Genomic DNA, 14,262 nt, shown 5'->3' on the forward strand with positions numbered 1-14,262 from the left:
GAATCTTTTAGATGTTACACAGGAAGTGATGCTACACTTTATGGGGGAATCTTTTAGATGTTACACAGGAAGTGGAGGGGAATCTTTTAGATGTTACACAGGAAGGGATACTACACTTTATGGGGGAATCTTTTAGATGTTACACAGGAAGTGGAGGGGAATCTTTTAGATGTTACACAGGAAGTGATGCTACACTTTATGGGGGAATCTTTTAGATGTTACACAGGAAGTGTAGGGGAATCTTTTAGATGTTACACAGGAAGTGATGCTACACTTTATGGGGGAATCTTTTAGATGTTACACAGGAAGTGGAGGGATTTGGCGCCCAAACAATACAATTAATCAATTAAACTACCATATAGGCTACTTCTAAACTGTATATAAGGCCAGCTGCCATTACCAATATTCTAGTCTTGAGAAAGGCCCTTTTTTGAGGGCAGAAACGCGTTGACATATTGGTAAGCATTACTTTAATCTTTACTTCATTCTCATATTGGATACACTATGTTGTGAATTTTTTTTTTTTACAGGGACACTTTTTAGGATACCATAGGAGCAGCTGACAGGTGCTAGGATCCAATCAGCTACTTCAGCAACCACACTCAGGAATTTGGATCTGTTAAAGTAACTAACATTGGAAGGAATCAATTTCCTCACTTTCACCTTGCTTTTCATCACCAATTTTTTTCCATTTTTTAGTTTTGATTGACTTATTTTTGTTCTTCACTAACATTTGTTGATCAACTTTTTGAACACTTTTTTGGATTATATTTTATATTTTTTATTTTTTATGTTATTGCATATTGGGTATTTTATTTTTTATGTTATTGCATATTGTGTATTTTATTTAATTATATCTTAACCTCACTGGATTAAGTAGCTAGCATTTTTATATCCATTTGCACTCACTCTCACTACTTGATTGTATCTATACAATTATTTTGCTACCCCCCTTTTTTTTGCACAGCAGTGCATTTTTCTATTTTTTGTAACACTATTTTTGTAACACTAATTTTGAACACTATTGTTTGTATTATTGTTTATTAGTTTTTTTCTTGATGCACTTGCTACAGTTGCACTTAGGCTAATTCTGTTTTATCAGTATACACTCTTATTCTGGTGTACCACTCACACTGATCACCTGTTATTACCTCTGTTTTTATTGTAATTATCAGCTTTGGCCCTTTCAGCCGCTTCTGTAAGATATTCCTGTATTTGTAATTTTATTTATATGTGCTTTTTACATTTTTTATATATAGTCTTTTATTACTGATGCTTTTTAACATGGTTCATTAAATAATCTTCTTTTATCTCTCTGTGAGTATATTTATCCCTTGGCCTCTTGTTGGCGCTGTATTCACTTCTTACTACTGATACCTTCACAGACATTAGAAGCAGCACTCCAGATCTAGCGGTTGGAAGAGGATCATGTAATATACCTTTAATACACATATATAATAAACATCTATTTCTGTTATCCCAAATTATTTATTTTCAAAGTGTCCCTATTATTACATTTATATGTATGTGTTATAATCACATAAATATCTTTAATTAAAAGGGACACTAAACACATTTTTTATGCCAAGATTCAGATAGAGCATGCAATTTTAAAACAATTTTTAATTTACTCCTATTGTCAAATGTTCTTAGTTATATTGCTATCTCCATTTAAAGAACAGGAATGTGATGCATAGAAGCAGGCCCATTTTTGGTAGAGAAAATGGGTTCTGCTTGCTTATTGGTGGGTAAGTGTAAGCCTCCAATAAGCAAGCGCTATCATTGGTACTGAACCTAAAATAGGATGGCTGCTAAGATTTTAATTCCTGCTTTTAAATTTAATATAGCAAGAGAAGGAAGAGAAATATATTATTGTAGTACATTACAAAGATTATTTACATTTTCAAGCCCTATCTGATTCATGAAACTAAAAATTTGTGTTCAGTGTCCCTTTAAATATATTTCTTAATCACCAATAGAAACAAAAAAATGATTGACAAGAAAATTATTTTCATAAAAAGTGTAATTTAATAAAATAAAAAATAAAAATAATTATTTATTAATTTTTATTTTACAGCTGATGTAGGCAGGATTTTTCAAAGGATGATTAACATCAACTCACAATCTTTATTTGAGAGTATGTTACATACTTAATATATCTAAAATATATATATATATATATATTTCTACTCTAATTCAAGAAATGGGAGAGGCACAGCCTTTTCATATTCATTCACCCCAAGAGCATGATCCTCCACTGCCAGGAGAAGAAGAAGCTTGTCTTGATGGGGTTCAACAAGAACCAATTGTATCTGAGGTTGCCCATATACCAGAGGCTGAACGTATAGGAGACGTGGGCCTCACTGACATGCTAGACCTTGCTCGTTCATATAGGGCTGACCATCTAGAACTTCAAAACTTAATTTGATCTAAATTTGATAGATGGGCAGACATTTCTGAAAATAACATCCGTTTAGATAGAGAGGTTTCATTTTCAAAGACAAATGGATTAACAACGCTTTGAGTGGCAAAGGCAAAGGAATCAACAGAGAAATGAACAAACAAATAGAGCTCTACAGATGGCAGAACGTACATTAGAAACTCTTATTTCAATTGTAAGGGATAAAGATGGAGCACCAGATCCTAAGAGAGCCAGACAGGAGTAATTACATAGCATGTCCTATATATATTCACAGTACATATTCTCATGTCATGGTTGTTTGTTCATTGTTTTTTGTTTTTAAAATTGTAATTTATTAATATATTTGAATATGTAATTTTCAGTTACCATTTTCATTATATGTTATTTGAGTTTAATATTTATTATTGAATATGAAAATAAATATAATTTGTTTACTTTTAAATTTAACATATTTATTTTCATATGTTACATTTTTTAATATTTATTTGAAAAGAAAAACAAACTAATAAAAATTTTAAAAGTTCAATACAAATTGTTTTTAACATCAAAAAGTCGAAAACGGTATAGTAAAACAAAATTCAATTACATAATTTTCAGATAACATATCTCCGATACAGAAATTCAACTTGTTTTGTAAGCAGGTTTAAAGTTGAGAAATAGAAAAAAGACTCCGGCCAGCCTCCAGACATAGAAAAAATTGACATACTTTATTATGACTTACATGAGCTTAAAAAGACTTTAAAAACAGAACAACTCAGCTGTTGTCTTACGCGTTTCGGCTGTATATCTTAGCCTTACTCATAGACACATTGGTTAGAGACTCAGCCTGAGCTAATATAGCCCCAGACTAATTAACTAATCAAAAATAGAGTTAACTGTTATCTTGAACAACATTCTCATAAAAGAAGTTAATTAACATATATAATAGCCAGATTTATACATAAAGTTTCCTCTAAATAAAAACTAAATTTTTACACATTCAATGCTTCATTAGCTCATGTGTATTTATATTAGTAAGTTAATTTAGGAACCAATGTGTGGCTACATAGAAAAAAGCCTCCTCTTGTTATATATTCATATTGTTGGTATAAAGCAAAAAATAAATAAATAAAACCTGGAATATTAGATTCTTTATATTTAATTGATATACTATCTATATGAGTATCAGTGTTTAAGAAAGAGTCTTAATTTATTCATAGTAAATATTAGCAATAAACACCATAGAAATATAAATATAAAAATGGATACAAAAAATAGACTAAATAGACTAAATTTAAAATATAAACCCAAATGCTAGATCTATAGTGGGTATATTAATTCTAAGTGGTTAATAAAAAAGATGTTCACAACCAAAAAAGATGTTCACAACCAAAGAATAACCCTTTTAATATCTTTGCCAGAAATTAATAATATCTCCATCAATGTTGAACCCCCATGGTCTTCTGGTCCTCAATTGGAAAATCCAAAAAGCTTCTCTATGTTGTAATCTGTTTGCTCTATCACCACCTCTCACTAGGGGTCTGATCCACTCTATGACTTGCCATTTAAAACTGTTTACATTTTGATTGTGCACCTGAATGAAATGACGTGCCAGATCAGAGCACTCATTGTTATTCTCAATATTATTCAAATGCTCTCTTATACGTGATCTGGCCTCCCTTGTTGAGCATCCCACATATTGTTTCTGACATAGGGTGCATTCAATCAGGTACACAATATGCGTAGTTCTGCAATTCGTAAGATCCAAAAGGTTGTAAACCTTTTGTGTAATCTTAGATTGAAACGTATGAGTGGTTATACTGTGACTGCAAGCTATACAGTTAGAGAAGTGACATTTATAGTGCCCTTTGGTGTTAAGCCAACTATTGTTTTTTGGTTCAGGTTTCAACATACTTGGGGATAAGGTATTACCCAATGTACAGCCCCTTTTGGCTATGAATTGGCAACCATTCGACACATAATTTTTAAGTGCATCTTCCGCTGTTAAGATAGGTAAATGTTTTGTCACTATATTACAAATTTCCCTATATTGGGAACTGTATGTTGTTACAAACACAGGTTTAGAGGAGTCAAATCTATTGCGGTTTATGTTTGGTCCTCTTTCCTACTCACCTCAACATAGGCTCTTTCTATGACTTTGTTCTTATAACCTCTATCTTTTAATAGTGTTTTCAATTCATCACTCTCTCTTTCAAAATCAGAATTGCTGGAGCAATTTCGCTTAAAGCGAATAAATTGCCTCTTGGCAATCCCAAAACCCGTATGGGGCGGATGGTTGCTGTGGGCATGAAGAACCGCATTGGATGAAATAGGCTTTCTGTATAAAACTGTGCTGATCTTCTTATTATCTGTGTCACCTATTAAGGTGACATCTAGATAGGGTATTTGGGTAGTATGATGTGAAAATGTGAATTGGAGGTTTACACCATTATCATTTAGCCAGTTCACAAAGTCACCCATTTCTGACTCTGTTCCAGTTCAAATTACAAGGAGATCGTCAATGTATCTCTTATATAGTTTGACACAGTGACGAAATGGATTGGTGTCTGCATAGACGTGGGACCGCTCCCACCAACCCATAAATAGGTTGGCGTATGCAGGGGCAAACTTAGCCCCCATAGCGGTCCCACGTCTCTGCAGAAAATATTCACCCCCAAACTCAAACGAATTATGTGTTAGTAAAACATCAAGTACTCTTAAGAGGTAGTTTTTTAAACCTCTATCATAATTACTGTATGTATCCAATGCATATCTAACCGCTTCTAAACCTAGATGATGAGGTATTGCAGAATAAAGTCCCACTACATCTATCGTCAACCACGAATAGTTTGCATTCCAGTCAATAGTGTTCAGTAGATGTTTAGTGTCCTTTATATAGGAGGGTAAAAGATAAACTAAAGGTTGTAGCAAAGATTCTGCCCAGTCCGAGAGTTTCTCAAAAAGAGACCCAATACCTGAAACTATGGGTCTTCCACGCACCTCTACAAAAGATTTATGAACCTTTGGGAGGTGGTGGAAGATCGGGGTTATCGGTCTGTTGACAAATAGATAATCTCTTGTATCCTCATCTATATAGCCCTCCTGTAAACCATCGTCCAGGAGATCCCATAATAAGGTTTTAAAGCTCTCTGTTGGATTCCCCCTAAGTTTTTGATAGACATTAATATCATATAATTGTCTTCTAGCTTCCAATACATAATCTGTTTTATTCATTACAACTAGGTTACCACCCTTGTCTGAATTCTTTATTATGATGTCTGTTCTATTTCTTAATCTGGCTAGGGCTGTTTGCTGGGAATCACTTAAGTTAGAGTAGCTTTTTTTATGATTTTTGGCCAGTTCTGTGAGGTCTTTTTCAATTCTACGATGGAAGGCCTCAATGAAAGGCCCTCTCTCTATAGTGGGATAAAAACTGGAACGAGGCTTAAAGCCACCATGTGTACCCATGGTTTATGATGGAGTAACATCAGATTCCATAAGTAAATCATGGAGGCTGAGGTAGTCACAGGTATCACTAAAATCTACCAAATCAAAAGGTTTAGCTATATTATCCAATGTATAGTTTGTATTTGCTACTTTACCATCATTGTTATTGGGTTTGTTCCAAAAAAAAACTTTTTAAGAGTAAGGTCTCTTATAAGTCGATTAACATCTGTGATTGTTTTAAAGAGATCAAAGTTATGTGATGGAACAAACCCAAGACCCAGGCCTAGCACCTGCTCCTCTTCAGGAGATAAAACCACATTGGATAAATTAATGATTTTTAGATTTTGTATTTGTTGCGTCCCCCTCTTGCTCTCCTGTATCCTTGTCTTCCTCTTGCGCCTCTTCCTGTGCCTCCTGCCCCTTCTCTGTCTCGAATGTCCATCTGAAAAACCTGCTGATCAGTAGATTTTATGCAAGGTTTATTTGGCTGACCCAAGGGCAATAAATCCCCTTCACTATCACTCATAAACTCAGTTCTCCTCTGTTCAACAGTAGATATAGAACTACCAGCTTCATTTAGTTTTTGAGTATTTCTAGTGACTATAGGGTCTGTCCTATTACTCGTAGAGGTCTTCTGCCTCACTACTGGGACATCGTCATCTGAGGGGCCACTAGAGTCATATCGGCTAAGGGTATCAACCCTGTCATCATCTGACTGGTCAGTATCACTAAATGTCACTTTTTTCTCTCCCTGAGTATTTGTCTGAACATGATCTTTAGACCTTTATCTGGATCTGGACCTTCTATGTCTGGAAGAAGAATTGTTAAAACGATTTGGCCAGATGTAAACCCTGTTAGAAACATAATCAGCATTATCTCGATTAAATTTTTTCAACTTAAAATTATCTAATTCATTTCTGAATTTGCTAACAGTGTCCAACAACAGTTTATCCAAATCATTAAACTTAGGATGGTCCACGAATTGGTTCAATTGAACCTGTATCTTAACTATTTCTTCTTTGGTTTTCGTTAGTTGTTCAGTTTTAAACTTCACAATTAATTCCATAAGCTTTTTTGAGCAGTCACTTAAAATATTATTCCACTCATTCACAAAGTCAGGATCATCCACTTGAAAGGTTGGGAATTTACTAATCCTAAGTCCCCGTGGTATTAGGTCCATCAATAGATATTTCTCTAGGGCTCTTTTATCCCACCAGAATTTATACTCCTTTAGTAGTGTTTTTTCCATCCATAAAAAAGTTTAGCTAATTGTCAATGTTTCTTTTTGCTTTACAAAAGTATCATCCAGGGTAAGTCTCTCAGTATCAGTGTCTGTAAGGGGTTTTAGTGAAAAAGAGCTCATTGTCATTTATAAGTATGTAATTGCCTAGGGCTGTATAACACAGTAATAAGAATTATAATCAGCCGTATGTGAAAAGGCACTCCAATCAAATGTCATGGAGAAGAAGTACAGCAGCGTTTACAATATCGAGCCACACGGGGATAACCATGAATCAACAATTCCACAAACAACAAACTGTCCCCTAGTTGTGGCTACAAGATAGTATGCGGTATGTAACAATGAACAGTGTCTGTAATCAATTTGAGGGATAACACTCATTAAAGACAAATATGGCGTTGTTGTGGGTAAGCATTTAACATCTTCTTACCCTCTGTAGGTTTAAAGTTGACCGTATTTTTGCAAGTTTGATCTTGAAGTTGTCATCAAAAGTAGTCTGTGTGCTATTGTCTTCAGAATAATCAATTAATATTGAAACAATATCTGCAAAATCATTTTGAAAATTAGTGACCTTTTTTGGGGGTATGTAGTTTTTAAAAATGTAAAAGCAGATATTTAAGTTTTATCTTCATTTGTAGTTAGAACTGTATCAACTGTTATATCTGCTTGCACAATTTGGTCCACCATAACAAAAACTTCAGAGGATCCAACAGCTAAAATAAATGTAATAATAACACATATTTAATATTTTTATGAGTTAGTCAAAAATGTTAACAAATATCATTCACAGAAATAAAATAAAAATGTATACCTTTATCTTTGAGGTTGCTATTTACGGTGTGAGCGATGTCTCTCAAATTATCTCCAAATTCTAAAGCAGATAGATTACAATCTAGTTCAGTGTCTATTTAAAAGCAGAAAATAGAGTTTTTAATCAGATTGCAGTTTCAAATTGCTTGATAATGAGATTTACTTACCATGTTCTTCATCTTGGTGTTCGGCCATGCATTCTTGGTTACAATAACAATCTGTACTTATGTTATTATCTGTACATTTGAATTATATATTAATATAGAGCTATTAAAAAAAATAGGTTTAAAAAACCATTAAATATTGGTGTTACATGCATGTAACAAAAATTAACCAATTATATAATTACCAGTCTGAGTCCTTCTATTTACAAATTTGACACCTCCAACTCTTTTTGGAGAAAGATCTCGATCCATCAAGCTTAACGGTAGAGGTGGGGAAGAAGCCTCACTCCTTGGGGTTTTAATTAACATGGACCGTAAGCAACGTGGTGGCTGTTTTCCCTTCAATTTCCGTATCGGGAGTGCGGCAGTTTAGGCAGTTAATCTGCTGCCCCCAATGTCTTAGCCACCTATATACACTTATTAACCCCTAATCTGCTGTCCCTAACATCGCCGCAACCTACATCACTGTTATTAACCCCTAATCTGCTGCCCCCAAAATCGCCGCCAGCTAACTACACTTATTAACCCTTAATCTGCTGCCCCCAATGTTGCCGCCACTATACTAAAGTTATTAACCCCTAAACCTAACCCTAAGTCTAACCCTAACCCTAAGTAACCCTAACACCCACTAACTTTAACATAATTCAAATAATTTCAAATAAAAATTACAATTAATACCTAAATATTCCTATTTTAAAATAAATAAATACTTACCTGTAATATAAAACCTAAGCTAGCTACAATATAGCTAATAGTTATATTGTATCTATCTTATGTTTTATTTTTATTTCACAGGTAAGTTTGTATTTATTTTAACTAGGTAGACTATTTAGTAAATAGTTATTAACTATTTACTAGCTACCTAGTAAAATAAATACAAATGTACCTGTAAAATAAAACCTAACGTGTCTTACAGTTAAACCTAACATTACACTAAAATTAAATAAATTAAATTGAAAAAATACATTTATCTAAATTACAAAAAAAATAAACACTAAATTACACAAAATAAAAAAGAAATTATCAAAAATTTAAACTAATTACACCTAATCTAATAGCCCTATCAAAATAAAAAAGCCCCCCAAAATAAAAAAAAACCCTAGCCTACACTAAACTGCCAATGGCCCTTAAAAGGGCCTTTTGCGGGGCATTGACCCAACAAAATCAGCTTTTTTACCTGTAAAAAAAAATATACAAACAACTCCCCAACAGTAAAACCCACCACCCACACAACCAACCCCCCCAAATAAAAACCTACCTAAAAAACCTAAGCTCCCCATTGCTCTGACAAAGGTATTTGGATGGGCATTGCCCTAAAAAGGGCATTTAGCTCTTTTACGGTGCCCAAAGTCCCTAATCTAAAATCAAAACCCACCCAATAAACCCTTAAAAAAACCTAACACTAACCCCCGAAGATTCACTTACAGTTTTGGAAGACCGGACATCCATCCTCATCCAGCCGGGAAAAGTCTTCATCCAAGCAGCAAGAAGTTCTCAACGAAGCCGGGAGAAGTCTTCATCCAAGCAGCAAAAAGTCGTCCTCCTGGTGGGCAGAAGTCTTCATCCATACGACATCTCCTATCTTCATCCTTCTGATGCGGAGCGGCTTCATCTTCAAGACATCCGGTGCAGAGGATCCTCTTCATACGGTCCCAGCCATACACTAAATGTTCCCTTTAAGGGATGTCATCCAAGATGGCATCCCTTGAATTCTGATTGGCTGATAGAATTCTATCAGTCAATCGGAATTAAAGGGACGCCATCTTGGATGACGTCCCTTAAAGGGAACCTTCAGTGTACGGCTGAGACTGTATGAAGAGGATGCAAAACTCGTAATCTAGCCGAAAATTAATATACTAACAATACTAATCAAGTTACAAATGTTAAACATCTGTTATACAATACTTCTTTTCATTTTAGTACTTACAAAAATTACATTTTGTATATATATATATATATATATATATATATATATATATATATATATATATATATATATATATATTTATTTATATATATATATATATATATATATATATATTGATAACAAATTAAATATATATACTGTATATAAAAAATAAATATAGAATGTATATATTATCATTTATGATAATATATTTTTATATATATGTATTATGATATATATCTAAAAATATATATCAGCCAATAGAATGTGAGGTTAATCCTATTGGCTGATAGCATCAGCCAATAGGATGTTTCCTACCTTAATTCCGATTGGCTGATAGGATTCTATCTTCCAATCGGAATTCAAGGGACGCCATCTTGGATGACATAATTTAAAGGAACCTTCATTTTTCGTTAGGACTTCATTTGAAGAGGATGCTCCGCGTCGGCTGGATTGAAGATGGACCCGCTCCGCTCCGGAAAGGATGAAGATAAAAGATAGAAGATGCCTACTTAGTTAAAATAAATACAAAGTTGCCTGTAAAATAAAACTATAGTTATATTGTAGCTATCTTAGGGTTTATTTTATAGGTAAGTATTTAGTTTTAAATAGGAATAATTTAGTTAATAATACTAATTTTCATTAGATTTATTTAAATTAGATTTAAGTTATGGGGGTTAGGGTTAGGGTTAGACTTAGGTTTAGGGGTTAATAAATTTAGTATAGTAGCAGCGACATTAAAAATTAACGAATTATATAATTACCAGTCTGAGTCCTTCTATTTACAAATTTGACACCTCCAACTCTTTTTGGAGAAAGATCTCGATCCATCAAGCTTAACGGTAGAGGTGGGGAAGAAGCCTCACTCCTTGGGGTTTTAATTAACATGGACCGTAAGTAACGTGGTGGCTGTTTTCCCTTCAATTTCCGTATCGGGAGTGCGGCAGTTTAGGCAGTTAATCTGCTGCCCCCAATGTCTTAGCCACCTATATACACTTATTAACCCCTAATCTGCTGTCCCTAACATCGCCGCAACCTACATCACTGTTATTAACCCCTAATCTGCTGCCCCCAAAATCGCCGCCAGCTAACTACACTTATTAACCCTTAATCTGCTGCCCCCAATGTTGCCGCCACTATACTAAAGTTATTAACCCCTAAACCTAACCCTAAGTCTAACCCTAACCCTAAGTAACCCTAACACCCACTAACTTTAACATAATTAAAATAATTTCAAATAAAAATTACAATTAATACCTAAATATTCCTATTTTAAAATAAATAAATACTTACCTGTAATATAAAACCTAAGCTAGCTACAATATAGCTAATAGTTATATTGTATCTATCTTATGTTTTATTTTTATTTCACAGGTAAGTTTGTATTTATTTTAACTAGGTAGACTATTTAGTAAATAGTTATTAACTATTTACTAGCTACCTAGTAAAATAAATACAAATGTACCTGTAAAATAAAACCTAACGTGTCTTACAGTTAAACCTAACATTACACTAAAATTAAATAAATTAAATTGAAAAAATACATTTATCTAAATTACAAAAAAATAAACACTAAATTACATAAAATAAAAAAGAAATTATCAAAAATTTTAACTAATTACACCTAATCTAATAGCCCTATCAAAATAAAAAAGCCCCCCAAAATAAAAAAAAACCCTAGCCTACACTAAACTGCCAATGGCCCTTAAAAGGGCCTTTTGCGGGGCATTGACCCAACGAAATCAGCTTTTTTACCTGTAAAAAAAAATATACAAACAACTCCCCAACAGTAAAACCCACCACCCACACAACCAACCCCCCCAAATAAAAACCTACCTAAAAAACCTAAGCTCCCCATTGCTCTGACAAAGGTATTTGGATGGGCATTGCCCTAAAAAGGGCATTTAGCTCTTTTACGGTGCCCAAAGTCCCTAATCTAAAATCAAAACCCACCCAATAAACCCTTAAAAAAACCTAACACTAACCCCCGAAGATTCACTTACAGTTTTGGAAGACCGGACATCCATCCTCATCCAGCCGGGAAAAGTCTTCATCCAAGCAGCAAGAAGTTCTCAATGAAGCCGGGAGAAGTCTTCATCCAAGCAGCAAAAAGTCGTCCTCCCGGTGGGCAGAAGTCTTCATCCATACGACATCTCCTATCTTCATCCTTCTGATGCGGAGCGGCTTCATCTTCAAGACATCCGGTGCAGAGGATCCTCTTCATACGGTCCCAGCTATACACTAAATGTTCCCTTTAAGGGATGTCATCCAAGATGGCATCCCTTGAATTCTGATTGGCTGATAGAATTCTATCAGTCAATCGGAATTAAAGGGACGCCATCTTGGATGACGTCCCTTAAAGGGAACCTTCAGTGTACGGCTGAGACTGTATGAAGAGGATGCAAAACTCGTAATCTAGCCGAAAATTAATATACTAACAATACTAATCAAGTTACAAATGTTAAACATCTGTTATACAATACTTCTTTTCATTTTAGTACTTACAAAAATTACATTTTGTATATATATATATATATATATATATATATATTTATTTATATATATATATATATATATATTGATAACAAATTAAATATATATACTGTATGTAAAAAATAAATATAGAATGTATATATTATCATTTATGATAATATATTTATATATATATATATTATGATATATATCTAAAAATATATATCAGCCAATAGAATGTGAGGTTAATCCTATTGGCTGATAGCATCAGCCAATAGGATGTTTCCTACCTTAATTCCGATTGGCTGATAGGATTCTATCTTCCAATCGGAATTCAAGGGACGCCATCTTGGATGACATAATTTAAAGGAAAAGGGTAGGGAAAAGGGAGGCTAGTAAAGCCAAATTAATAAATCTTTACCTAGGACTGTGTGGCAACGCCCCGGTGTAAATAAAACCTTATATGAAGGTAAAAATAGCCAATGTGCAGACCCTTTAAATATTTAGATAATCAATTAGAAAAAGGGAGATACTACAACAACCGCAATTAGATTGCTGTAATGTAATGTAAAGCTCCGCTAAAATAGCGGTGTGTGTAGATATATACTCACTCCCCACATTCACAAGTGCCACCCAGCGCCGAAGTTGAATAGAAGGTTACCACTAAATTAAGGAACACATGAATCGATGAGTCAAGAAGCGTAATTGGATCAATGCACATGCACAGATTGGCTGTGCTGTTTTATTTTAGTACACACAGATTAAACCAGGAAAGCAAACAAGATTTAACTAATTAAGATTGACAACACCTCCACTAGAGGGTGGTTACGATTAAACGTAAAATCCGCCACCATAGTGATCATTGAGGATCTATGTCAAAACAACACATGTATACAGATGAACAAAAGGGAATTCACACAAACAATATTGTAAGATGAAGCATGTAATGCTTAAGTCATGTGCACTATACCTGAATTTGGCCAAATTGTGCAAAGAAACATCCTCAAAATAATTTCTAGTAGATGACAGTATAGTCTGTAGGGGGCTAGAAGAAACAACACCTGTAACAGCGGGCACCACCAACTATATGAGAGGTATCAGGTGTCATGTTATCACATTTCAGGGTCTATGTTTCTTGAACCCAGTATATACAGACTAACCATTTGAAACTTAATAGCATTAAGCAATATACAATATACTATATACATGTATTAGTTAAACAGTATTTATTCAGACCAGTGGAAGTTATGGGGATAGTATATAGCAACTCCAGTATTCAGCGGGCACCACCAAAAGTAAAGGTATCCGGTGTCATGAATAGTATCAATTCTGGATCTATGTTAAAACTACCCCGTTATAACTATTTTCCGTCTGTTACAATTGTATAGAAAATGCAAAAGATTTACAGAGCATTACAACTCATTATAACTGATATACACCAGTATCTGAATATCAAGAGCAAACATGTACACAGATTGTGATAAGAATAATGTAAATGAAACACCCTTTTCAGGGCTTAAGCATGTCCCATAAAAAGGAACTGTGTATACAGATGGTACATTGTTACACCTTCGGATATCCAGGTGATTTGAGCTGAAAAGTCAGATGGTAAATGCTCAGTTAGTTATACAACCGTATCTTTGCTTTCTGAAGGAGAATTCCAAAAATTTTTCTTATTGTCTCATCAGCTCTAAGAAACTGCCATTTCTCATCCAAGATAGTGCGTATTTTGTCCCAATGGCAGTTGAATTGGGTTACGAAGCGCACTTTATGCTCTTCAGTTTTCTGAGTTGTGTTATAGAGGAGTGTATCCCTGTCTGTT

Source organism: Bombina bombina, chromosome 1 (assembly GCF_027579735.1).
Source record: "Bombina bombina isolate aBomBom1 chromosome 1, aBomBom1.pri, whole genome shotgun sequence".
Classification (NCBI taxonomy): domain Eukaryota; kingdom Metazoa; phylum Chordata; class Amphibia; order Anura; family Bombinatoridae; genus Bombina; species Bombina bombina.